The 27,587-nt window shown below is 41.4% G+C and overlaps 1 pseudogene; it reads right to left on the bottom strand.

Moving 5' to 3' along the window:
- LOC101328258 (histone-lysine N-methyltransferase SETD2 pseudogene) lies at positions 1–22,861 on the bottom strand (annotated as a pseudogene).
- Between the last annotated feature and the right edge of the window lie 4,726 nt (positions 22,862–27,587).

The raw sequence follows: 27,587 nt of genomic DNA, 5'->3' as shown, positions 1-27,587 counted from the left end.
GGTTTGAATTCCCCAGGGTGATGTGTCATCAGTAGCACAGCCCTGACAGTGGGGTGGGGAGAGAGGGCCCACGGGATTTCTTCTCCCCAGAGTCTCTCCTACCAGCTTGCCCGTCCTCCCATCCTGGCCCTGAAGGTCACTCTAATTCAGTGTCCCATTTGGGTTTGTAAACAGCCCCAAACTTCTGCATGTACTTCTTAATGTACTCCTTGGTTTTGTGTCTCACATTCTCATTGCACTCCAGGTCCTCAGGGTTCTTGCAGTACTTCAGCTCCTTATTCATAACGCCGTGAGTCAGCTTGCGAGCTAGGTGTTTGAAATCTTCAGTTGTGGTAATTCTTCCTACTTTGCAGTCAGGTTTCCAGTAAGGGTTCAGGCACTGGACAATGAACTGGGACATCTCTTTTCTGAATACTTCTTTGCTTTCCTTAGCCAGCTCACTGGAGGCATCTGCTTTTGCTGTCTTAGGCTTTTCTGAGGTCTTCATGGGATTTTCATCATATGTTGGGGTTCCCAGGTCCATCTCAGCTTCATGCTCAAGGCTGGCATCATCTCCTGGGCTTTCTCAAGTAGGAGGATCCCACTGAGTCTGCCTTGTGATCACATGGTCGTAGTAAATCTTCCCTTCTGGGTCTCGGGCTGTCTTCCAGTTGGGAGGTAAGACAATGGTTTTTGGTTTGGGAGGAGATGGGGGTGGTAAATCCAAGAGGTTATTTGTCACAACTATTTCAGGTGACTGTAAGGGCTGAGGCTGCTCTGGTGCAACTATTGTAGTCACAGCTGTGGCTGGCTGTACCACCACTCCTTGTGGGTGAGCTGTGAAAATCTGTTGTCCCTGGATATACTGAAGACTTGGCTGGCATAACTCTGTACAATTGGTGGAGTTGTCTGTGAATAGGGTGATGTCATACCATAGACAGTTGGACCAGCCTGTCTTTGATAATATATGGTTGCTTGAGACTGTGCAGGAGAGTACTGCTGCTGTACACTCACAGACTGTTGGTTTGAATCCCAAACACCATAATTCTGTCCCTGGACTGGGCCTGGGGCTGGCACTGGCAGGACGGTGACACTGGAGTCTTGGTGTACCACACCATCACTTTGGGCCACATACTGTGAACTGGAAACTTCCACAGGGGCTGCCACATGTGGCACCACTGGCACAGGTGGAGGGGCAGCAAGAGGTTCTGTAGAATGTCCCACCAAGGGCTGAGAATAATCATAAGGAGAAGGAGAACACACAGGATCCATGCTGGGTGTGGGGAGGAGCACTTTCCAGCATTAGGATTGCTGGGATCCACATAGGCCTGCATGGGGTAACCTGGTGGGTAGCCAACAAAGGGGTGACGAGGGGCATGGTAGCCAAGAGAGTCATAAGGCAGTGGAGACGTCATTCCCAGGTTCTGCATCTGCTGCTGTTTTTTTTGAGCCTCCCACTGAGCTACCTCCTGCTCAAACAACTTTCGGCGCTCCTCTGTAGAAAGTTGATTGTGATCTTTAATTCGTACTTTCTTTTTAGAAGTTGGTGTATCATATCTGCCACCTGGCCTTTTTGTTCCCCACTCATAGGCAGAAGAAGGTGGTGAGAGGCAGCCCCTTCATTTCCTTTTCTCTTTATTTTGAGTTTGTTTGTCTGGGTCTCTTTCTCTTGACCTGTTAGAAGTCTTTGGGGCAACTGTTTGATCTCTGAAGCCAACAGCATCCCTTCCTCGTTCGGTTATTGTGCTCTCCTTTTCAGTTTACCTTTTCTTTGGAATTCGATATACCTCCTTTAGGTCTTTCCAACTGTCCAGGAGCTTGGTGGCCAAATCACTTATATCTACTGTTTTATGTGGCTATTCCTGGCTCCTCTCACTCTCTACATCAGATACACTCTCCTCTTCATCTTGGGATGGTGTTTCCTCAGCAATAGGTTCGTCTAGTTTTGTGCCATTGCTCTCTTTAGGCTCTATTTCAGTGTCAGCCTCTGGTTCAGATGTCGGTAGCTTAATGGCCTCCACAGCAATTTCACTATCAACTTTAGATTCAGGCAGCTGTTGTGTGAGTAGCTGTTGTGACTGTGACTCTTCCTCTTCTTCTAAAGGGACGTTTTCTAACTGGTCAAGGTCCTCTTTGCCATCCTTGCCTTCTAGCTCGCTGGTAGCATCAGAGATCACACTGTCCATGCCATTTTCACTTATAATATTAAGTCTGCGAAACATTAGCTCCTTGGGGGTGTCTGTGTCAGCTTCTATGCTCAGCTTGGTGGAAGGATCAGGTGTGTTGAGCGGTGTGTAAGCACGTGATGTATTCTCGCTAGAATACCCATCTCCTTCGCTCAGCTGAGGGACAGCAGTCTTGGTTTGAGACCAACGTTGAATAATAGGAAGTACTTTGCTTTCCTTCAACATATTTTTAGTAGGAATGGATAAATGTTCCAAAGTCTTTATAATCTCTTCCTGAAGCTTCTGGTTACTTTCCCAGCCATCACGTAGTTCTGCCATCCAGATCCACAACAAAGGCAGCCCATGACGTTCCAGAAAGGACTTCAGGCAAGACTGTGAATGTGTGTTCTGTATGAGCTTGAGACAGGTAAGTTTCTGTTCCAAAGTTTCAATTCTAACCATTAGCCAGGATAAGCTGAGCACCCTGGTTTTTATCAGAGAGACACTCACCATTCTCCAACAGAGCTTCTAGCTCTCCATCCACCGAATCCTTCTTCCGAGATCGTTCTTTCTTCATTTTCCCTCCTGCTGCTCTGATGCTGACTCTGTTCTCTCCTCCCAGGTAACCCTGGCAATTAGCCGACCCACAGAAACATTTCTGTCCTTCCTTCCCATATCTTTGGAACTGATAGTCAAATGTTAACTCTGAGCCTGAAGGAACCAGCTTGGTGGTAAAAATCCCAACTCTCAGTTGTCCGTTCACAGTCCATTTTTGAGTCTCACAGTTTGGTTCACAGCTATGATTCATGAAACGGGAGCAATTTCCTTTCTGAGTGGCATCTATTATCTCATCATTCTTCAGGGCCATTAAATAGTAGGGGATGTTTTTGTTTCGTGCATACTCCTTTACCTGGGCTTTAAACTCTTTATGATCAAGTACCTCTCCACAATATTCCAGGACAAAGGCGTTCGAAGGAAGGTCTTTAGTAGCTCTCAAGCCCCAGCCTTTCTTTTCTGTGAATATGACTTCCACATCTGCATGCTGTTTTCTTTGAAACTGTCTATTGGAACAATAATTCCCATTTGGACAATGAGAAGAACATTCAATCATGAGGAGACGATTAAGACAATCTTCCCCACATGCTATTTCACCTTGAGCTCTTTCATCTTTAGAAAGAGGTGTACACTCACACTGCATTTGCTTAATATCCTGATGGGATTTATTCTTCTTTCTTTCTGTTAAATAAACATTTTCTTCAATCAGATCAAAGTAACAAGGCATCTTCCCTTGTTTGGCGCATTCCTTCTATCGCTCTGTGTCCCTGAAGTCCTCCATGACACACGAAGGCCCAACCAATGCTGAGCCTAGAGGCACTGATGTCTCTCCCTGCTCTACCTCCACTCTAACTTTCTTTCTGTCCTGAAGCTCACCATCACTTTCAGAATCACTCTCCAATTCCTTTATCCTTTTTTAAAGAGGCCTTCTATCTTTCATATCATTTTTTTCTAAGTTTTTCGAAAGATCTTTCTCCTCATTCACAGCTAAAGAGTCCTTAATGGAATTGCTGCTTATTTCAGGTGCTTGCACTGACCCCTTGTCCTTCTGAAGGGACAGAAAAAAATTATTGGACTGGCCTGAAAAGTGAGATCCTCCACGTTGATCTCAATTCTCCTCCTCTTCACGGTCATCTGTTAAGGAATCTGGTACCTGCCCTTGAATTCGATCATACACAACCCCAGTTCCAGGCAGCCTACCTGCTGATCTTGGATCCCAGTAGCCATGGCCTTGCCAGTAAGTACATGTCCCACTATACTGTTCTGCACTTTGCTGATACTTGTGTCCACCACAGGCTCCATAGCTGCTGTCAGGTTGCTGATATGTGGTAGTAGGCTTTTCTTGTTGAGAGAAATCCCACCCTAGATTTCTGAGCTCTTCTGATGATGAACGGAAACCATCCACTCGGGAGATCTTACAAGAAGAAAAATTTGACTCTGTTTTACCCAGTCTACTATCTGGCCTGTTAGGGAAAGTGGTCTGTTGCCAAGACTTACTTGAGACATCTTCAAAATCATCAGAAGAATAAACTGGCAGCTCTTCTTGCTGCCTAGAAGTTATTTTGGCTTTCACTGTTTCCTCAGAATTTGGATGACCTAGAGGGTCAGATTTTATGTCTGTATGACTTGTACTATCAACCCCATCACTCTGAGGATGAGCAATTTCAGACAGGTGATTATCTGTCTGTTTTTGTCTGGGCTGTATAAAAGAGATTTCTGAATTCTTCTCTGTTGCTTTATGAAAGAAGAACTTCTCAGTATGAGGACAGGCTTTACTTGCTATACTCTCAAATTTTTCCTCATATGAATGCCTCCTTGGCTCCAATCACTCATCTTCCCAGTGGTCAGAATAGTGTCTGTAACTTTGACTGCTCCAAGAAGAACAAGGACTTATTTCTTCCATGGACAAAGTAGAATTCTTTGGCACAACCACAACAGACTGAAGATGGTTTCTTGGAATACTGCTATCATCAGAATCTGTATCTTCTGAATCTCTTTCATTACTTGAACTTTCGGAAGAACCAGAATAATCTTCATGGACAGTGGATACAATCTCTGAGGCACGATCACTATTGTCACATTTTAAGGTATATGTTACACCATCACTGTCCTCCATGATTAAATTCAAATTACAAGAAGAAAATACAACTTCTGAGTCATCAGAAGTATGTGTATGTCCTCTTCTACCTTCTTCATCTAAAGAGGTTTCTGGTCTTCCTCTTCTATCAGGCAGTATGGAATTCCCTTCTTCTTGAGCCTCTTGCACACATTTCCCAGATAGTCCATTATTATGTCTATTTTCCCAGGAAGCAAATCCTCTTCCTGAATCAGGAAGGCCACTAGCTACTTCTATTATTTCTTTCTCTGCATGCTTTAAAAACTCTGAGCTTTTACTCTTCAGCACAGCATCCAAAACTGGAGATGTATTCTCTCCACATTGCAAGAGAGTTAAACTGTCTACTTTTGTCCCTGGTGGAAGACTCTGAAGGGATGAAGCAATACATGAGCTCCCTGTAGGTGGATATAAATCATCAAAATGATTAACAGAAGCTGAACTAGTACTACCAACACTCTGCTTATATTCTCCACATGCAAATTTTGAGTGCTGATCTGTCAGACTTCCATTATCACATATAACTGTTTTTGATTTCAAATGCACATTCATAAAGCTATTTGAAGAAATCTTGAAGAAACGAGACCTGCTCTGCCTTCACGCTCTCTCTGATCTAAAGCAAGGAGATATGTAACGAGTATCTCTTTCAAGTTTTGAGTAGTTAAAATATTTATCATCTCTCTCTGTTTTAGATCGTGAAGATTTGAAGAGCTCTGCTTAATGTGTAATGCAGATGCACACTGGACATTAGGGAGGGAGAAGGCCAAAACAGAATTCTGTGTTTAACTTTTTTTGTCCTGCCTTTAAATTTTATTCCATCAGAGGTATGAATGCCAGAGGGGGATCTTCTTCCAAGCTTGCCTTTCCTTGGGTACTCTCCCTCTGCCCTAGGGTACTGTTAAGAGTTCTCAACACGCAATCATCTCTCAGCATGAGCAAGGAATTGGTTCTAAGGCTCCCCCTGCACCCCCAGTCCCCTGCGATTGCTGAAGTCTCTTATATAAAATGGAGTAGTACAGTCTGCCCTCAGTTACCCCGGGGCTCCACATTGGAGGATTCTGCATCCGAGGATTCAATCTACTGCAATTCAATTTACGGTTGGTTGAATCCGGGGTGCAGAACCCATGGATACAGAGGGGTAATTGTATTTATTTCAGTCTATTATAGCTTAACAATTCTGGTTAAATTTACCGTGTTCTGTCTCCTGGTTGGACCTAGATTGGTAGAGGTGTGATGACTTGCTTGAATTTGGGACAAAGAAGTGAGCATAAGTAGCACTTTCTCCCCTCTCTTTGGGAATAAGCTGCTCACAGAAAGCATGCATTGGGCCCCATTTCTCCATAAGTCTTACAAGGGCAGGCGGCAAAATAGTCTGGGTCCAGTGCTGTCTGCAGCTGGATGCGTATGTCTGTATCATTATGGGGCTCAGTGTAAGGAAGCCCTCTTTTACACAGATATAAGGCTGAAATTAGAGAATGAGGGTTATTAGTAATAAAGATAATACATCATGTTCCACATACCTCTTGTCTACTTATGAATTACTTTAGAACCTGGGTGGGGAAGAGGTTAACATGCTTCACTTAAGGGAAGAAGCTTATTACTATTTCTTTTGACAAGTTGAATGTGAATTGGTTTTATCACTTTCTAGGCTTGTTCTATTCATAATTAACATATATTGAAACTTACATTAATATAAGCAAACGATCCTGCAATATTTGCTGTCAGAAAATAGATAAGGGACAACCTTCAAATCCAACTTTTGTGTAGTTGGGCCTTCAGCTATAAGCAGATTTTATTTATTTTTCTAAGTCTCTTATGCTTTTCATGGTGAATTGAATATCTTTATTATTAAAAAAAAAGCTTCTCTGTAAAACTAAACATTTTAAAGAACTTATACAACATACATAAGGGTCCCAAAATGCTCACTTTTCATAAAAATGACATCTATTTCCATAGACAAGTTCACCAACATCCTGACAGCTGATGGAAAAGTGACACATAAGCTTTAGTGTCTAGATCACAGATTCTGTCACCTAGGAAGCTTTCAAGTACAGCAAGTAATAGAAAAACCCAACTGAGAATGGCTTACATAGAGTGAACCAATTAACTTCCTTTGAAACTACAGAGATACATGTTGCTAGGAGTGAGACTAGAAGCTCACATAATGTGACTTAGAACCTAGTTTCTTTCAGTTTTTAACTGTCACTTCCCTGGTGTTGACTGTTTTTGGACAAACTTACTCCCTCCCCCCACACCCCAGTTCATAATCCTAAACTGACTTTGAGAAACTCTAAGAATTACATGAATCCTTTTTGTGAAACAAAGAGAATCTATATCATATATTCAGCAAAAGTATTTAAGAGTCACTGATTTGACCAGCTTAGGTAATCGTGCCAATTCCAAAACATTCAGAGATGGCACATTCAGATTGCCTCTGAATCAGGGCCTTTCTCTGGGGCAAATGAGGCCCATTTTCCATGTAAATCACAACGGTGAGAATGGAGGGACTGGGTAGGTATTGAAAAGAAATTCAGGCTATTACTCCAAGAAGGAAGAAAAATAGATACTGGGCAGCCATATAACAGGTATTCATTATAGGTACTTCCAGAGTCTATTTCCTATTTACTCAAAGAAATTTAAGACTTTAGGTAACCCCAAAATTCACATATTTTCTTCATGTTACCTAACACATTTTTAGAAAATAAAAAGGTAAAATAATGTGAAATGATTTAATTTCTATAAGTGATCTTATAATCAAAGAGACCTTGCTACAAAAGTGAAACTTTATCTAGAGGATTTTATATTCAGTAAAGCGCTCACATTCAAGAGCAAATTCTCATTCTGATGATTCATGAAGTCACTTGTGATATTCCTTCTTTAGTGTGGTGTTTATATAAAAACATGAGTCTCTAAAATTGCCATGGCAAAAACATATATTGAAGCTTGATAGCCTTCTTTTCACAATGCATGGTTTCCATCATTGTCTTGGATCACACTGTACTTTATGTTCATTCTCTGGTACAGAGCTCCAGAGGTTTTTTTTTTTTCTTTTTCTCTTGCCCTACATCTTAATCTTCAAGCATTCTCCTATAGTCATGTTCTGGTTTTCCCTTTGTCAGCCTCCGCCACTTCCACTCCCTCCTAGACTCCTAGTACTTTTTTCAAGCTAAAGTTCTTTACCTTTATCTGCTGAAATCCAAGAGCCTGTTGTGAAATGAAGACTTGTAGTTTTCCCCACCTGCTTAGTTGCTTGCAATCTGTCTTCAGCCGCTACAATTTGAATCTTCCTCAAGTTATCAGTAGCATTAATCTTCATCCTACCAAAATATTTACATGGTTGGTAACCCCTTTTTCTTTGATCCTCTTATCTGATTGGTCTTCCTCTGTCACTCCTAAGACATAGCCATGTCTTTCTGTTCTATTAATTTCTCTCACTGTTCTTTTATGTATCAAATAAGCAGGTTAAGTAAGGCTCTGAAAGTACTCATCTTTCTGGTCTCAATCTTTCAACTTCCTCTTCCATTTCTTGTTCCATTACCACATTGACTCTTCACTGCTCAAGACATGTCATCTGTGCTTTTTTCCGAAGTTCCCTTGGAAATATCTTCCTTCAAGGCTTAGCTTAAATATTTTCCCTCCATGAACACTGCTCTAGTTTCCTCCAAATTTGAACTACCTCAAACTCCGTTAACCAGGTCCACGCTCTATCACCAGTTCTTGACCGAATATTTGCGAAAGCTCTCTAGCTAGTGTCCCTGCTTCTTGCCTGTCTTCTACTTGATTCTCCATACTACCACTAGAACTGTCTCTCATACAATCTTAAGCCCTCATCATGGCCTATAAGATCTGGCTCCTGCTAATGTCTATTGGCCTAGGAACTGTGCTAAGAACTTTACTTGAATTAATCCATTTAATCCTATGAGCTACATACATTTTTTAATTTTTACATCTTTATTGGAGTATAATGGCTTTACAATGTTGCTTTATTTTCTGCTGTATAACAAAGTGAACCAGCTATATGTATACATATATCCCCAATCTCTTCCCTCTTGAGCCTCCCTCCCCTCCCTATCCCACCCCTCTAGGTTTTCACAAAGCACCGAGATGATCTCCCTGTGCTATGTGGCTGCTTCCCATTAGCTATCTATTTAAAGTTTGGTAGGGTATATATGTCCATGCCACTCTCTCACTTTGTCACAGTTTACCCTTCTCCCTCCCCAGATCCTCAAGTCCATTCTCTAGTAGGTCTGTGTCTTTATTCCAATCTTACCCGTAGTTTCTTCATGACATTTTTCCCCCCTAGGTTCCATATATATGTGTTAACATATGGTATTTGTCTTTCTCTTTCTGACTTACTTCACTCTGTATGACAGACTCTAGGTCCATCCACCTCACAACAAATAACTCAATTTCATTTCTTTTTATGGCTGAGTAATATTCCATTGTATATATGTGTCACATCTTCTTTATCCATTCATCCGATGATGGACACTTAGGTTGCTTCCATGTCCTGGCTATTGTAAATAGAGATGCAATGAACATTTTGGTACATGACTCTTTTTGAATTATGGTTTTCTCGGGGTATATGCCCAGTAGTGGGATTGCTGGGTCATAAGGAAGTTCTATTTATAGTTTTTTTAAGGAACCTCCATACTGTTCTCCATAGTGACTGTATCAATTTACATTTCCAAAAGAAATGCAAGAGTGTTCCCTTTTCTCCACACCCTCTCCGGATTTATTGTTTGTAGATTTTTTGATGATGGCTCTGGTGACTGGTGTGAGGTGATACCACATTGTCGTTTTGATTCGCATTTCTCTAATGATTAGTGATGTTGAACATCCTTTCATGTGTTTGTTGGCAATCTGTATAACTTCTTCAGAGAAATGTGTATTTAGATCTTCCACCCATTTTTGGGTTGGGTTGTTTGTTTTTTTGATATTGAGCTGCATGAGCTGCTTATAAATTTTGGAGATTAATCCTTTGTCAGTTGCTTCATTTGCAAGTATTTTCTCCCATTCTGAAGGTTGTCTTTTGGTATTGTTTATGGATTCCTTTGCTGTGCAAAAGCTTTGAAGTTTCATTAGGTCCCATTTGTTTATTTTTGTTTTCATTTCCATTTCTCTAGGAGGTGGGTCAAAAAGGAGCTTGCTGTGATTTATGTCATAGAGTGTTCTGCCTATGTTTTCCTCTAAGAGTTTGCTAGATTCTGGCCTTACATTTAGGTCTTTCATCCATTTTCACCTTATTTTTAGGTAGAGTTCTAATCTCATACTTTTAAATGTAACTGTCCAGTTTATCCAGCACCACTTATTGAAGAGGCTGTCCTGTCTCCACTGTATATTCCTGCCTCCTTTATCAAAGATAAGGTGATGATATGTGTGTGGGCTTATCTCTGGACTTTCTATCCTGTTCCATTGATCTATATTTCTGTTTTTGTGCCAGTACCATACTGTCTTGATTACTGTTGCTTTGTAGTATAGTCTGAAGTCAGGCAGCCTGATTCCTCCAGCTCCGTTTTTCTTTCTCAAGATTGCTTTGGCTATTCGGGGTCTTTTGTGTTTCCATAGAAATTGTGAAAATTTTGTTCTAGTTCTGTGAAAAATGCCAGTGGTAGTTTGATAGGGATTGCATTGAATCTGTAGTTTGCTTTGGGTAGTAGAGTCATTTTCACAATGTTGATTCTTCCAATCCAAGAACATGATATATCTCTCCATCTATTTGTATCAACTTTAATTTATTTCAACAGTGTCTTATAATTTTATGCATACAGGTATTTTTTCTCCTTAGGTAGGTTTATTCCTGGTATTTTATTCTTTTTCTTGCAATGCTAAATGGGAGTGTTTCTTAATTTCACTTCCAGATTTTTCATCATTAGTGTATAGGAATGCAAGAGATTTCTGTGCATTAATTTTGTATCCTGCTATTTTGCCAAATTCATTGATTAGCTCTACTAGTTTTCTGGTAGCATCTTTAGGATTCTCTATGTATAGTATCATGTCATCTGCAAACAGTGACAGCTTTACTTCTTCTTTTCCGATTTGGATTCCTTTTATTTCCTTTTCTTCTCTGATTGCTGTAGCTAAAACTTCCAACACTGTGTTGAATAAGAGTGGTGAGAGTGGGCACCCTTGTCTTGTTCCTGATCTTAGTGGAAATGCTTTCAGTTTTTCAACATTGAGGATGATGTTGGCTGTGGGTTTGTCATATATGGCCTTTATTATGTTGAGGAAAATTCCCTCTATGCCTACTTTCTGCAGGGTTTTTATCATAAATCGGTGTTGAATTTTGTCAAAAGCTTTCTCTGCATCTATTGAGATGATCATATGGTTTTTTTCCTTCAATTTGTTAATATGGTTGATTGATTTGCATATTTTGAAGAATGTTTGCATTCCTGGAATAAACGCCACTTGATCATGGTGTATGATCCTTTTAATGTGCTGTTGGATTCTGTTTGCTAGTATTTTGTTGAGGATTTTTGCATCTATGTTCACCAGTGATATTGGCCTGTTGTTTTCTTTCTTTGTGACATCCTTGTCTGGTTTTGGTATCAAGGTGATGGTGGCCTCATAGAATGAATTTGGGAGTGTTCTTCCTTCTGCTATATTTTGCAAGAGTTTGAGAAGGATAGGTGTTAGCTCTTCTCTAAATGTTTGATAGATTCGCCTGTGAAGCCATCTGATCCTGGGCTTTTGTTTTTTGGAAGATTTCTAATCACAGTTTCAATTTCAGTGCTTGGATTGGTCTGTTCATATTTTCTATTTCTTCCTGATTCAGTCTTGGCAGGTTGTGCATTTCTAAAAATTTGTCCATTTCTTCCAGATTGTCCATTGTATTGGCATAGAGTTGCTTGTAGTAATCTCTCATGATCTTCTGTATTTCTGCAATGTCAGTTGTTACTTCTCCTCTTTCATTTCTAATTCTATTGATTTGAGTCTTCTCTCTTTTTTTCTTGATGAGTCTGGCTAATTCAATTTTGTTTATATTCTAAAAGAACCAGCTTTTAGTTTTATTGATCTTTGCAATTGTTTCCTTCATTTCTTTTTCATTTATTTCTCATCTGATCTTTATGATTTCTTTCCTTCTGCTGACTTTGGGGTTTTTTTGTTCTTATTTCTCTAGTTGCTTTAGGTGTAAGGTTAGGTTGTTTATTTGAGATGTTTCCTGTTTCTTAAGGTGGGCTTGTATTGTTATAAACTTCCCTCTTAGAACTGCTTTTTCTGCATCCCATAGGTTTTGGGTCATTGTGTCTACATTGTCATTTGTTTCTAGGTATTTGGTGGTGCTGAACTCTCTCAGGTTTTCCTTGTCTGTAAAGGTTTTAATTTCTCCTTCAAATCTGAATGAGATCCTTGCTGGGTAGAGTAATCTTGGTTGTAGGTTTTTCTCCTTCACCACTTTAAATATGTCCTGCAACTCCCTTCTGGCTTGCAGAGTTTCTGCTGAAAGATCAGCTGTTAACCTTATGAGGATTCCCTTATGTGTTATTTGTTGTTTTTCCCTTGCTGCTTTTAATATGTTTTCTTTGTATTTAATTTTTGATAGTTTGATTAACATGTGTCTTGGCATGTTTCTCCTTGGATTTATCCTGTATGGGACTCTCTGTGCTTCTTGGACTTGATTAACTATTTCCTTTCCCATATTAGGAAAGTTTTCAACTATAATCTCTTCAAATATCTTCTCAGTCCCTTTCTTTTTCTCTTCTTCTTCTGGAACCCCTATAATTCGAATGTTGGTGCGTTTAATGTTGTCCCAGATGTCTCTGAGACTGTCCTCTGTTCTTTTCATTCTTTTTTCTTTATTCTGCTCTGCAGTAGTTATTTCCACTATTTTATCTTTCAGGTCACTTATCCGTTCTTCTGCCTCAGTTATTCTGCTATTGATCCCTTCTAGAGTATTTTTAATTTCATTTATTGTGTTGTTCATCATTGCTTGTTTCCTCTTTAGTTCTTCTATGTCCTTGTTAAATGTTTCTTGCATTTTGTCTATTCTATTTCCAAGATTTTGGATCATCTTTACTATCATTACTCTGAATACTTTTTCAGGTAGACTGCCTATTTCCTGTTCATTTATTAGGTCTGGTGGGTTTTTACCTTGCTCCTTCATCTGCTGTGTGTTTCTCTGTCTTCTCATTTTGCTTATCTTACTGTGTTTGGGGTCTCCTTTTTGCAGGCTGAAGGTTCATAGTTCCCGTTGTTTTTGGTGTCTGTCCCCAGTGGCTAAGGTTGGTTCAGTGGGTTGTGTAGGCTTCCTGGTGGAGGGGACTAGTGCCTGTGTTCTGGTGGATGAGGCTGGATATTGTCTTTCTGATGGGCAGGTCCTCGTCTGGTGGTGTGTTTTGGGGTGTCTGTGGCCTTATTATGATTTTAGGCAGCCTCTCTGGTAATGTATGGGGCTGTGTTCTTGTCTTGCTAGTAGTCTGGCATAGGGTGTCCAGCACTGTAGCTTGCTGGTCGTTGAGTGAAGCTGGGTCTTGGTGTTGAGATGGAGATCTCTGGGAGATTTTCGCCATTTGATATTACGTGGAGCTGGGAGGTCTCTTGTGGACCAGTGTCCTGAAGTTCGCTCTCCCACCTCAGAGGCACAGCACTGACTCCTGGTTGCAGCACCAAGAGCCTTTCATCCACATGGCTCAGAATAAAAGGGAGAAAAAGTGGAAAGAAATTAGTAGAAGTAGAAAGAAAGAACAGTTATTAAAATAAAAAGTAAAAAATAATTATTAAAAACTAAAAAATAATAAAAAGTAATAAAAGAAAAAAGAAAGAAGAGAGCAACCAAACCAAAAAACAAATCCACCAAGGACAACAAGTGCTAAAAACTATAGTAAAAAAAAAAAAAAAACAGTCAGATCCCTAGGACAGATGGTAAAAGCAAAGCTATAGAGACAAAATCACATACAGAAGCATACACATACACACTCACAAAAAGAAAAAAAGGAAAAAATATATATATATCATTGCTCCCAAAGTCCACTGCCTCAATTTGGGATGATTCGTTGTCTATTCAGGTATTCCACAGATGCAGGGTACATCATGTTCATTGTGGAGATTTAATCTGCTTCTCCTGAGGCTGCTGGGAGAGATTTCTCTTTCTCTTCTTTGTTCTCACAGCTCCCGGGGTTCAGCTTTGGATTTGGACCCGCCTCTGCGTATATGTTGCCTGAGGCCGTCTGTTCCCACTCAAGACAGGACGGGGTTAAAGGAGCCACTGATTCGGGGGCTCTGGCTCACTCAGGCCGGGGAGAGGGAGGGGCACGGATTCGGGGCAAGCCTGAAGCTGCAGAGGCCAGCGTGACGTTGTACCAGTCTGAGGCACGCCGTGTGTTCTCCCGGGAAAGTTGTCCCTGCATCACGGGATCCTGGCAGTGGCGGAGTGCACAGGCTCCCGGGTGGGGAGTTGCGGATAGTGACCTGTGCTCGCACACAGGCTTCTTGGTGGCGGCAGCAGCAGCCTTAGCGTCTCATGCTCATCTCTGGGGTCCGTGCTTTTAGCCGCGGCTCGTGCCCGTCTCTGGAGTTCCTTTAAGCAGCGCTCTTAATCCCCTCTCCTCGCGCACCAGGAAACAAAGAGGGAAGAAAAAGTCTCTTGTCTCTTCGGCAGGTCCAGACTTTTCCCTGGACTCCCTCTTGGCTAGCCGTGGTGCACTAACCCCCTGCAGGTTGTGTTCCCTCCGCCAGCCCCAGTCCTCTCCCTGCGCTCCAACCAATGCCCGAGCCTCAGCTCCCAGCCCCCGCCCGTCCCGGCGGGTGAGCAGACAAGCCTCTCGTGCTGGTGAGTGCTGGTCGGCACCGATCCTCTGTGCAGGCATCTCTCTGCTTTGCCCTCCGCACCCCTATTGCTGCGCTCTCCTCCACGGCTGCGAAGCTCCCCCCACTCTGCCACCCGCAGTCCCCACCCATGAAGGGGCTTCCTAGTGTGTGGAAACTCTTCCTCCTTCACAGCTCCCTCCCACTGGTGCAGGTCCCGTCACTATTCTTTTGTCTCTGTTTTTCTTTTTTCTTTTGCCCTACCCAGGTACGTGGGGAGTTTCTTGCCTTTTGGGAGGTCTGAGGTCTTCTGCCAGCCTTCAGTAGGTGTTCTGTAGGAGTTGTTCCACGTGTAGATGTATTTCTGGTGTATTTGTGGGGAGGAAGGTGATCTCCACATCTTACTCTTCCGCCATCTCGAAGGTCTCTGGGAGGTATAATTTATTTGATGTCTTACTTTAGTTTTTTCAAATGATATTATATGAAATCTAATGTGGGATGGTTCTAAAATGAATTTATGAAGAGAGGGCTCATAGGAAAGTTTCTCGTCTACGAATTCAGATGGAAACTGTATAAATGATGAGCTGGGCTGTAAAATCAACTGTAAACAAAATAAAACTGGTAAGCCTAATGTCATCGTTCAGTCAAGCAATTTTAGAATATTCTAGGATATTAAATTGTGATCTGTAGTCTTATTGTTTCATAAGGAAGTGAAAAACTCTTTCATATCCTGATAGGCTTTTACGTGGTAGAATATAACAGTGTTAATTCATAGCCCAATACTTGTAGTAAAGTATAAACACTCTTTGGGGCCATTGCTCACCATGCTGTGTGAACAGGGGTTTCTGCTCCAGCAACAAGGACCCTCACCTGGCTTCTGTTTATATCTCAACACCATTTTTAAATGCCCCAACTCCAACAGACTGCCAGTCTATACTCTATTTCAATTATTTATTCCTGCTAAATTAGCTGCCTGTCCTCAATTCTGTCAGCCTGTTTCTTCTTGCTCCCCTTCTTCAGCCAGCGGTTTGTCCTGTTAGACATGCACCCATCATTCCATCTGTTACCCCTTACCTCCCTCCCTTGATTTCCCTTGTGCTTAATTTACTAATCCTCCACCTTGAAAAGAATCCTCTCCCCCTTCCTTAGGTACAGGCTGTGCCTAGTGACATCCTTCTAAAGAGAACTGTACAAGGGAAAAAAAGAGTAACTTTGCAATGGAGAAACCTGACAACGACTACCTCAGCCAGGTGAGCAAGGTCAGCATTGGTATTCATAAACCGTCTGCTGATAGTGTGTACTCTCTATGACATTTACCTTTGTGGTCTTCCTCCCAAAAACCCTTAACTAAGTCCTATCAGGAGAAAAACATAATAATGGGGCATCCTACCAAAAAAAATCCTCTAATCTATGTTCCTTCTCCTGTTAAAAAACCACAAGTTTTGCTGGTAAATGTCTTTAAAATGGGCTGCTCCCCCACATGTGTTTTCTTTGTCCTCAGCTGTGCTGCAATGGAGATTTGCTCATCTCTAGTTGATGGCTCCAGATATGTCCTTATTTCCCAGCTCTTGTTGCAAAGTTGTTCCTCATTTCCCTTCACCGCACCTGTGGGTGACCTTCATTCCTCCCACAGTTTGGTTGTGAGCTTTAAATGAAATCAAAGTACGTGAGGTGTCTGAAGTCTGTGAGGAGAGTTCACAGGTGCACCTTCGCTCTGCTGAGAGGATGGGGTCCTGTGGAGTGACTGATCTCAGATGCTCTCTAGTTCACAAACTTTCTTTTCATCTTCCTCCTTCTTATTGTCTCAGAGGAAGAGTTGTGTCTATTATGAATGGTGTAAAATGTCAGTGGATGTTTCTGAAAAGGTAACTTTTATCATTCACACACATAAATGACAAAATTAATTCATAAGTGCAAATGCTGGAGAATAAAATTTTATCAGTAATTCCCATCACAGCATCTCATTAGCTCATCCTAATCATTCCAACCTCATCAGCGTCTGTCTCACCAGCTGCTTCTGAGAGAAGATTTTGATTCAACAGCTTTGTGTGTGTGAATTATGTTAGTTTTTTTTTCTTCTAGTTTTACTAAGAAATAATTGACATACAACACAGTAGAAGTTTAATGATAATTAAGCACAATGATTTGACTTACATACATCATAAAGTGATTATCACAATGTTTAGTGAACATCCATCATCTCATGTAAGTAAAAAAATTAAAGAAATATTTTTTAAAAGCCTTTTTCCTTGTGATGAGAACTCTTAGGACTTACCCTCTTCACACTGTCACATGTAACATACAGCAGTGTTAATGTTGCACATTACATCCCCAGTGCTTATTTATCTTATAACTCGAAGTTTGTACCTTTTGACTGCAAGATTCAACAAATTTTAGACCAAAAAAAACAAAAAAGAAGTTCCTACAGAATGACCCTTTCTATGTCAAACTGCTCCACCATGTCAGTGTTTACATAATCCCATGGGAACGTCTTTCAGTCTGCTCGACACTGGGTGTGCATTAGCGAAAGAACAAAAAGTGACTTTAGGTAACTTAAATAAGAAGACTATACAGTGAGGGTAGGGGGAGCTCACAGAATTGAAAGGAATGTGGAGGAAGCTGGCTTTTAGTAAACAAGAAATGGGAGATGTTATGGGCTGAATTTGAAATTCAAATGTTGAAGCCCTAATCCCCAGTACCTCAGAATGTGACTGTATTTTGGCCTTTAAAGAGGTGATTAAGTTAAATAAGGCCATTGGCTGGGGGTGGGGGGGAGGTTGTCTAATCCAATTTGACCAGTGTCCTTATAAGAAGAAGAGATTAGGACACAGAGACACCAGGGATGCATTCACAGAGGAAAGAGCACATGAGAACCCAAGGAGAAGGCAGCCGTCTGCAAGCCTGGGAGAGAGACCTCAGAGGAAACCAGACCTGCCAACACCTTGATCGTGGACTTCTAGCTTCCAGAACTGTGAGAAAATACATTTCTATTGTGTAAATCACCTAGTCTGTGGTATTTTTGTTATAGCAGCCTGAGCAAATTAATATGGGGTTTTGACAGTAAGATCTGAGAATCGTCACTGGAATAAATGATAAACTTCCACTGTTTTTGTCTCACTTAACATCAAAGTCCTCAGTAGAGAGAATCCTATTAGCGGAGTTTAGATTCAGGTCATGTACCTTCATCCCCCCTAGGTTAGTGAGATGACTGGCTTGTCCAAAGTCATCAGAGGACTGATGCAGAGAGCAGAAAACTTTGAGTCTCAACAAAATTGTACATGGCAGGTAGAGAGGGACTTTCCAGTAGGAAATCCAGGTGTGGCTAAGGGTAGATACTGGGATGCTCAAAAAGTGACAAACATTCTGCTTCCATTTTTAAATAAATTCATCTGATTTTGAAATGACCATTTTACTTTTTTGATAGAAAATAAAAATTCAGTTTTGTATGCACGCTTTCTATTTTTTAAATGTGAAAATTTTAAATATGAAATGAAATCAACCTTTGCTTTTGAGTTTCATTCCATCTCCATCAAACCAGTCTGCCTTCAGCATCATGACTGTTGCTGGAAACTCAGCCTCTGTGCACTGGTGCTGAATCGAGTCTCAGAGACAGAGTTTTGGGTGAAGTAGGAAAGAATCACTTTATTGCTTTGCCAGGCAAAGGGAGACAGAGTGGGCTTGTGCCCTCAAAAACTGTGTGTCCCAACCTGGGCGGGGTGGGGTGGTTGTGAGGAGTTTTGTAGTCAAGGGGCATGATTGCTGATAAGGATCAGTGTGCGTGCAGGGCCTGTATTTCTTCAATCTAGAGATCTTCTGGAGTCAGGTGGTCTTGTGATCTGTGGTTCTTGAGGTTATTGAACTGTGACTTTCTCTCTGGAACATCTTCCATTTGGTGGGAGTTTTAGTTCTGTAGAAGAGCGTAAAGATATCGTTATGTGTATCCCTTGAGGCAGAACCAGGACCCTGCCCCAAGGCTGCACTATTGTTTCTTGACTGCTCCTCCCTTGTCTCTGCATCCCCTCCCTTCCCTGATTAACAATTGTTTGAACCTGCCCTCCAGAATGCAGGGAAGGAGGACATGGTCAGCTTCATTGTCACAGATTATGCTAGACCTGTTCTCTCTAACCACCCAGGGCCAAGTCTTTCTGTAAAAACAGACTCTAACATCCAGTAATGTAATGTCCTTTTTTAAGTCTTTTTTTTCTTCAAAATATTCTTTTCACATTTCAGTTGTCAGAACTTTTATAAAGAACTTCGAGTTCTGCCCTTTATTAAACCTTTGTCTGAACAGCAGCTGTGTCTTCATCTAAGTGACCTTGGGTAGTGGATCTTTGGAAAGACAGCAGTTTATTTCAAGGATAACAAGCTGGGGTTCAAACCCTCACATGGAAACCAAGTGCCCCTGAAACTGAGTTCCTCTGCTGAGTGTATGATTAACCTCTCTATCCAAAACTTTATTACTTTTCTTGTCCCACACCTGTTCCCCCAAATATTAAGGAGTATGAAAGAAAAGGGGGGATTAAAACCAAGCAGTAGCCTATGGGGCCCTCCTGTTGCAGGAAGGGGGACCCCTTCCAGGTCCCAAAAGTGGGCTCCTGTCTAACACTCAGAAATGAATTTTCTGAGGAGACACACATGCTGACAAAGCAAGAGACTTTACTGGGAAGGGGCACCTGGGTGGAGAGCAGGAAGGTAATGGAACCCAGGAGGACTGCTCTGCCACATGGCTCACAGTCTCAGGTTTTATAGTGATGGGATTAGTTTCCAGGTTGTCTCTGGACAATCATTCTGACTCAGGGTCCTTCCTGGTGGCACACACATCACTCAGCCAAGATGGATTCCAGTGAGGAGGATTCTGGGATGTTGGTAGGACATATGGACTGGCATCTCCTTTTGATCTTTCCTGAATTCTTCTGGTTGGTATGGCTTGTTTTTCATGTTCTTTACCAGGACCTCCTGTCACAAAATAACTCATGCAAATGGTTACCTTGGTGCCTGGCCATGGTGAGCAGTTTCAGTCAGTGTTTCCCCTAACACTCTCAGGTACCAAAGTCCTTCCATGTCCCCTGTTTCTTGTTTGTATAAAAAGGCTTTAGTCTCCTAGGCCTTCCCTGAGTTCCAAAGATCAGGCACAGGCAGTTACTAATTAGAGAAGTGAGGGAATGAAGAAACAAAGGAAAAACAATTAAATAAAAAAGTAATGACAAAATCTCTGGATAAAACAGAGTCCTAGTTCCTTCTCGATGGATATATATAAAAATCTTATATATTTGAGTTATTCTTAAGGAACTAAGACACTCACTGCCACCCGCCCCCCAGGTGGAGGATAGTGACTACATGGTGACCACAAACACATAGACCACAGACTAGTTGGAACCAGAAGGTTGATGATTGAGATTCCCAAAGCACCACCCTGTTACTTCACCACCAACCAATCAGAAGAAAATCATGAATCCTGCAGCCCTCACTCCAAATATTGCCTTTAAAAATGCTCCCCTAAAAACCATCAAGGAGTTCAAGTCTTTTGAGCATGAGCTGCCCATACTCCTTGCTGGGCCCTGCAATAAATGATGTACTTTCCTTCACCACAATCCAGTGTCAGTAAGTTGGCTTTGCTTTGTGGTGGGTGAGCAGACCCTAGTTCGATACGATAACAACAGCAGATGGCAGTAATTCAAAGAAAGCTCCTTCACCTTGCATCTAGAAAGATGCTCTTCTTCTGAGAGAGTGTGTAGTAAGTCAAGATTCGATTATTGAAACACAACCATCACATCTGTGTGAAGGAAGACACTATGTAATCTGAGAGGCCAAGGGAGAGCATCTGAAAGAATTTTGTTCTATGCCAAGAAAAACTATCACTACTTTTAGAAACCATGAGATCATCTTTTTTATTCTTTATACTGAAATAACATTTAAGAATCTAAGACTTTAAGTTTATACTTATTTCCTCAAGTCCAGATGTGTTTATAAATTTGTCGATGCTGAATAATGTTTGGATGAGTTTAACAGTCACTGCTATGAGTCAGCACAGTGCTTTGGCTTATGTAGGATCTGCATAAAACCACACTTCTCCAGTCCTTCTCCTGCATTTACCATTTACTAAGCAGGTGACTTTGGACAAGTTACCTGTGATATTGTGATTTATGATAAGAAATATATATATTTGGTCTTCATCCCTGGTCCAGGCACAAAGCTCCTAAAACACTTGAAATTTCCTAAGTGTTGAGAGGGATAAAGCTGTCTTTTGTTGTCAATGAGGTGACTTTCAAAAAGCCCCTAGGTAACTTAAGAATGGGAGCTAGTTGCCAGGGGAACAAACCATGTGATAGAATAGTTGCAACTTTCACTTCTACCCACTCCCCACAACCTCCCAGGTGGGAAAAGGGGCTAGAGATTGAGTTCAGTCACCAATGGCCAATGATTTAATCAATCGTGCCTGTGTAATGAAGCCTACATTAAAAAAAAAAAAGTTGGTGTTCAGAGAGCCTCCAGGTTGGTGAACACATGGAGATTCAGGGAGAATGCACCACTGCAGAAGGCATGGAAACTCTACACCATTTCCCCATACCCTGCACTATGCAACTTTCCATCTGGCTATTCCTAAGTTATACCCTTTTATATTAAACTGGTAATCTCATAAATAAAATGTTTCCCAAGTTCTGTGAGCCATCCTAGCAAATAAATAAAACCCAAGGAGGGGGTAGTGGGAACCTCCAATTTATAGTAGGTCAGAAGCACAGATAATAACCTGGACTTGCAATTGGCATCTGAAATTGGTGAGGGAGCAATATGGTAGAACTGAGCCCCTAACCTGTGGGATCTGATAGGACATTCAGCTGGTGTCAGAGAATTGCTTCGTGGTATCAGACACATGTTGAAGTTGTGTCAGAATTATATACCTAACCATTCTGGCTTCCATTTCCTCATCTGTAAATTGGGTACGAGGATGAAATAAGACAAAACATGCAAGCTGTTAGTATCGTTATTATGACCTAAGGACTGAGGTACAGAGACAGCGAGACTGGTCCTGCCCTAGAGGGGCTGCAGAAGGTGGTACAGACCCCTGAACCCAGTGATGTCAGCATAGGGACTGTACAGTCAGAGGACAAAGCTAGGCCTCCAAAGATGCTTTTCTTTTGGACCCACATCATGCTTCAAAAAAATAAGTAAGTCCCTAATTGGCCATAATGGGCAAAATCCAGCCACATGATCACAAGGGTACACAACTGATACACCTACAACTGAACTGTACCCAGACAACCATTCTGCTTTTCACTTCCAGTACAGTATTCCATAAATTACATGAGAGATTCAACACTTTGTTATAAAATAGGCTTTGTGTCAGATGATTTTGCCAATTGTAACCTAATGCAAGTGTTCTGGGCACATGTAATTGTAGGCTACGATGTTCGGTGGGTTAGGTGTCTTAAATGCATTTTCAAAGTATGATATTTTCAACTAATAATGGCTCTATTGGGATGTAACCCCATGGTAAATCAAGGAAGAACTGCGCTAAGTCAGTGATTTCATTTACTTGCATGTCAAAGGCCTAACTGCCAATTTCATCATAATCTGCTTCAGCAAATTAGAAGAAATGTCAACAGTTTGGGTGACGATAATGTTTTGACAGAGACCCTGTCCTCAGTTTGAAACTATAAACCTACTCGACCATTCCTAGGACATCTGGCTTCACTGAGGCCTAATTATATGGGGTGGTTTTGCTTGGCGGTACAAAAGCAGCCTTACAGAATACCTTATATAGGCCTTTGTCTTGGAGAAAATTCAAATTCTGATCAAGTTCCAGTCTTTCTCAAAAGAGCTTCTTGCTCTAAAGAGATCCCAGTGTCCAGTGCATTTCAGGATGACAGGTTCCCCCACAGTTTCCATTGGCAAAAACCTTACACACAAGAAGTACAAATACCCAGCACCATGTTTCGCAACGCAGCTGATGAGGGCTTCCATTTATTGGGATGCTGTGCTCAATGGTTTAACTCAGTCTTTATAATTCCGTTTTACACTGAGAAATTCGAGGCTCAGTGAGAGTGAGTAACCTGCACAAAATGACCCAGCTAGCAAGAAAGGAGCCAGGATTTGAGCACACATCTGATTTTAAAGCCAAAGAATACATAAACACTTGTTTTTGTGTTCCCAACACCTAAACTAGACCCAGTGTAAGCAAAGAGAAATATTCATAATCCTGCTACAGGGAATTTTCTTTAATTCCTATTAACAAGAAATCATCTGATGTCTAAACCTGGGGAGGGTAATGACTACACATCTTCACCTGGTTGTAGTTACAGCCCATGCTACCGTACTCTTGTTTGGATTAAAACGAGAGTTTTAATTACAGTAAGTCCCCTACATACGAACCTTCAAGTTGAGAACTTTCAAAGATGTGAACGTGCCTTAGCATGACCAATCAAGCGTTAGTTCACGTGTCTGGTATACATTGTCACATGCGTGCATCCTCTAAAGTGGTTGTGCTTTTGTGTACTTTACTGTACAGTACTGTATACAGTAAAGCAGTACAGTGTCTTTATTTCAAGCCCAGGATGTCCAGAAGCAAGCATAAAAGCAGTGATGATGTAGCTGTACTGCTAAAGAAGCACCAAGCGATAACGATGGAAACAAAAATGAAAATAATTAAGAGAGTGGAGTCAGGCGAAAAGATGGTAGACGTCACTCATTCTTATAACATGAGCCATTCAACCACCGGCACAATTCTAAAGAATGAGGACAAGATCATGGAACATGTGACGTCTGCTGTGCCGATAATGTCAACAATAATATTGAAGAAGCGTGGAAAAGTGATGGAGGAAATGGAGAAACTTCTCAGTGTGTGGGTGCAGGATCAGCATCAGCATCGAGTCTCACTCAGCTTAATGCTGATTCAAGAGAGAGCTAAACGGCTTTATGAACACTTGAAGAAGGAACATGGCTAAGAATCAGAGGGTGCATCTTTTAATGCCAGCCATGCCTGGTTTCATCGGTTCAAGGCTAGAGCCAGCCTCCACAATGTAAAAGTAAGTGGTGAGGGAGCGAGTACAGATGCGGTAGCTGCCTGGGAATTTCCTGAAACACTTAGAGAAATTATTGATGAAGGCATGTATTTACCTGAGCAGGTTTTTAATGTGCATGAGACAGGACTCTACTGGAAGAGGATGCCAGACCAAAGTTACATCAGTAAGGAGGCAAAGTTGGTGACAGGCTATAAAGCAGCAAAAGATAAGGTAACTCTGTTGTTTCATGGCAATGCTTCTGGTGATATGAAGCTGAAGCCTTTCTTAGTTTATCATTCAGAGAATCCAAGATGCCTCAAAAACCTAGCCAAGGGCTCTCTTCCTGTTTGAAAGAATCTTTGCCCACAGTTTGTTCAAAATTTTCATGGATTTGAGAAAGTAAATGAGGAGTCCAAAGAGGTCTTCAGCAACTTAGAGACCCTCAGTGAGAAGCTGGAGCTAGATCTGCAAGAGGACGACTTCATTGAACTCCTTGCTGTGCAACATGAGGAGCTTACTAATGAAGACCTGATGGAATTGGAGGCCCGGAGAAAGGATGAAGAGAGACAAGAGGAAGAAGAAGTAACTGAAGAACCGAAGAGATTCATGACACAGAAAATGGCAAGGGGATTTTCTTTATTTGAGGAGGCACTGTTAGTTTTTGAGGCACAGGACCTGAATGTAGGATGGTACGCGAAGGCTACAGCAGCCGTTCAGAATGCAATCCAGTGCTACCGTGTCATCTATGATGAGAAAAAAAGAGCTACTACCCAGACATCACTGGATCATTTTTTTCAAGATGGTAAATGGAGTTGAATCCAGCAAGGAACCAGGCCCTGTGCCATTAACGTGAGTGAACTTGCAGCTTGCCCTCCATCTCCTATTGCTGACGATCCTTCAGCTCTACCATCTCCCATCTCCCATCCCTCCTCCAGTCAGTAACTATTCTTGCCTGTTGACTCGCTACCTGCCCCTGTATGCCAGCTGTTGTACTGTACTACTGTACTTTTCAAGGTACTGTATTATAAGATTAAAAATGTTTTCTTTATATTTTTGGGGGGGGGTTGTTTGTTTGTTGTTTTGTTTTTATTTTTTTGGGTTTTTTTTTTTTTTTTTTTGCGGTACGCGGGCCTCTCACTGTTTTGACCTCTCCCGTTGCGGAGCACAGGCTCCAGACGCGCAGGCTCAGTGGCCATGGCTCACGGGCCCAGCCGCTCCATGGCATGTGGTATCTTCCCGGACCGGGGCACGAACCCGTGTCCCCTGCATCGGCAGGCGGGCTCTCAACCACTGTGCCAGCAGGGAAGCCCTTGTTTGTTTTTTATGTAGTAGTTGTGTAAAAAGAATTATAAACCTATTACAGTACAGTACTATATAGCCGATTGTGTAAGTTGGGTACCTAGGCTAACTTTGTTGGACTTACCAACAAATAAGACTTATGAACGCACTCTCAGAATGGAACCCGTTCATATGTAGGGGACTTACTATACTGAAATAACGCAAACTGATCAAATTTTCCTCCACAGTCTTCAAAATACTAAGAAAGACATAAAATAAAATATCTTTTCTCTTATATCCAGTTTGTGGACTCTCTGAAACTTGCTTATGAGTGTCCACGGACCACAGGTTAAGAACCCATCAGGAGGAGAGACTAGGACTGGGGCCATGTCTCTGCCACATTGGAGGCCTGGTTATTTTTCGTTAGGAGAAAGTTGATGGGCTTCTGAGGTAGTTGATCTCACTATAGCTTAAGGGCAACAAATAGCACTTCAAACCAGGAGTTGGCAAACTACCATCTTTGGGTCAAATCCAGTCTTCCACCTACTTTTGTAAGTGAAGTTTTATGGGAACACACCCATGCCCCTTTGTTGATATTTTCTCTATGGCGGCTTTCATGCTATAATGGCTGAGTTGAGTGACAGAGATCATATGACCTGCAGAGCCAAAAGCTTTTACTCTCTGGCCCTTTATATAAAGTTTTCCAATCCCTTGCTAAATTATCCTCTCCCTCTACAGGCAGCACACTCCTCTTTGCTGTTCTCTGAATTCCTGAGCCAGGGAGAGCAGCAGACCTACCACAGTGAATATAAGCCCTGCAAGAGCGAAGTCCTAATCAGCTGGTTTCCCCGGGGTGCTTCCTTCACATCACGCATTGGCTCAGAAACTCAAGACTGATTTTGCTCAAGTATAGGAGATAGTTAAATGTAATGTCTTAAAACCTTGAAGCTTTGTTCAAATTCCTACTCAACTAGCTACTTCCTAGCTTTGTGACCTTGGGAATAAAGCTTTACTTCTCTGTGCTTCAGATTCTTTATCTTTAAAATGAAGATGACAATGATAGCGCCCACTTGACAGGGTCATTGATAGAATTGAACAAGTGAATCCATGGAAAAGTTATGTTTAGCCCAGAGCTTGATTTATAATTAAGTACTGTCTAAGAACTAGCTCTTTTAAGTGTAGTCATTGTCAAAACTAGAAGTCAGGTCAAAGAGGGCCCAGATTTTAGAGAGAAACAAATTAATGCATTTCAGCCTCTAGCTGAACACTACTTTGTTTTAATTTAATTTTTTTTAATTTATGTTTACTTTCTCAGGGATGTCCTCCTGCTCCACTGTCCAGTAATGTTGAAAAAATAGCTTAATATTTTTAAAACTTGAAGATACAGTTGACAGAACTTGTCTTTCTGTCATCTTTACGGTTCTACAACAAAGTGTTGTAAGAAATATGGGAATGAAGATTCTAAGTTAAAAGGAAGGCTTTAACTGTAATCTTGACTTGCTGTAATTATAATAACAATTTTGGATCTACCAAAATAATTTATGATCTTTACATTTCCTTGTGGAAAAAATATGCCGATAACTGCATATTTCAATTAAAATACTTACAAGTACTAACTTAGGGCATCAAGAAAGCAAACACAGAGGCCTGACTCTGGAGAGAGAAGCAATCTTGGAAGCTGCAGGTATATGGAATGTTTTGCATTTATCTCATTTTTATATTCTTTTTGTTCATTGTAAAACTGAAGATGGGAAAAGAGTAGCAGAAAATGTTACAGAAGGAGCTTACAGTAGAATACGATGGAAAAGCAGTGTTCTTGGGGTTAACTCCACCCACCTTCACTTGGCTATTATAAATATCACTGCCTCTTGCCATCACAGACCAATGATCTGATCTTGTCACACTTCCACAGAACCATTTGTGTATTCCTCATTTGAAACATAAAGCAGAGTAACTATGCTAACTGAATGAGAAGTAAAGGATCAATTCCAATAAGAAGGTATCCATATCAGTGCAGTAATCGAAATGCTTAACACATTAAGAAGAAGATGGTCTTCTAGCCTATGCTGTCTTTTCAACCTACATCTTACCAAGCACTCTTTACATTTAGATAGATAGAATTTTTCTGGATAGAAAACAACAGAATTTTTTTCTTTCACAGTTCTGGAGGCCAGGAGTCTGAAATCAAGCAGGAGCAGGTTTGATTCCTTCTGGAGGCTCTGAGGGACCATTCATTTCATACATTTCTACTACCTTCTGGTGGCTGCTGACAGTCCTTGGGTTTTTTTTGTTTGCAGCTGTGTAACTGCAAATCGGCCTTCATCTCCACGTGGCCTTCTCCTCTGTGTCTCCTCTTCTTGTAAGGACACTTCTAATTGAATTAGGACTCACTTGGATAATCCTGGGTGATCTCATTTCAAGATGACTTAATTACATCTACAAAGACTCTTTTTTCCAAATAAGGTCATATTCACAGTTTCTGGGTAGACTTATCTTTTGGGAGGCCACCATTCAATCCACTACAAATATTAAGTGAAAACATGTTATCCTGGAGAAATTACAGCTGCCCAGAAACTAGACCATCATCAGTAATTTCTTCTTCTAGCCCTTTCCAGCTTCCTATTTGATCACTCATCTCCTATCTAATCAACAGGGGGTGCAGGCAATCTTATCCCAAACAGATCTCAGGCAATCTTTTTAAATATTTTCCCCATGGTCATTCCCATAGTTAAGTGGGGAAGCAGGGACTGAACC

The sequence above is a fragment of the Tursiops truncatus genome, chromosome 11, assembly GCF_011762595.2.
Source record: "Tursiops truncatus isolate mTurTru1 chromosome 11, mTurTru1.mat.Y, whole genome shotgun sequence".
Classification (NCBI taxonomy): domain Eukaryota; kingdom Metazoa; phylum Chordata; class Mammalia; order Artiodactyla; family Delphinidae; genus Tursiops; species Tursiops truncatus.
The sequence above is the reverse complement of the archived record's forward strand: the minus strand, read 5'-3'. Positions and strand labels throughout refer to the sequence as shown.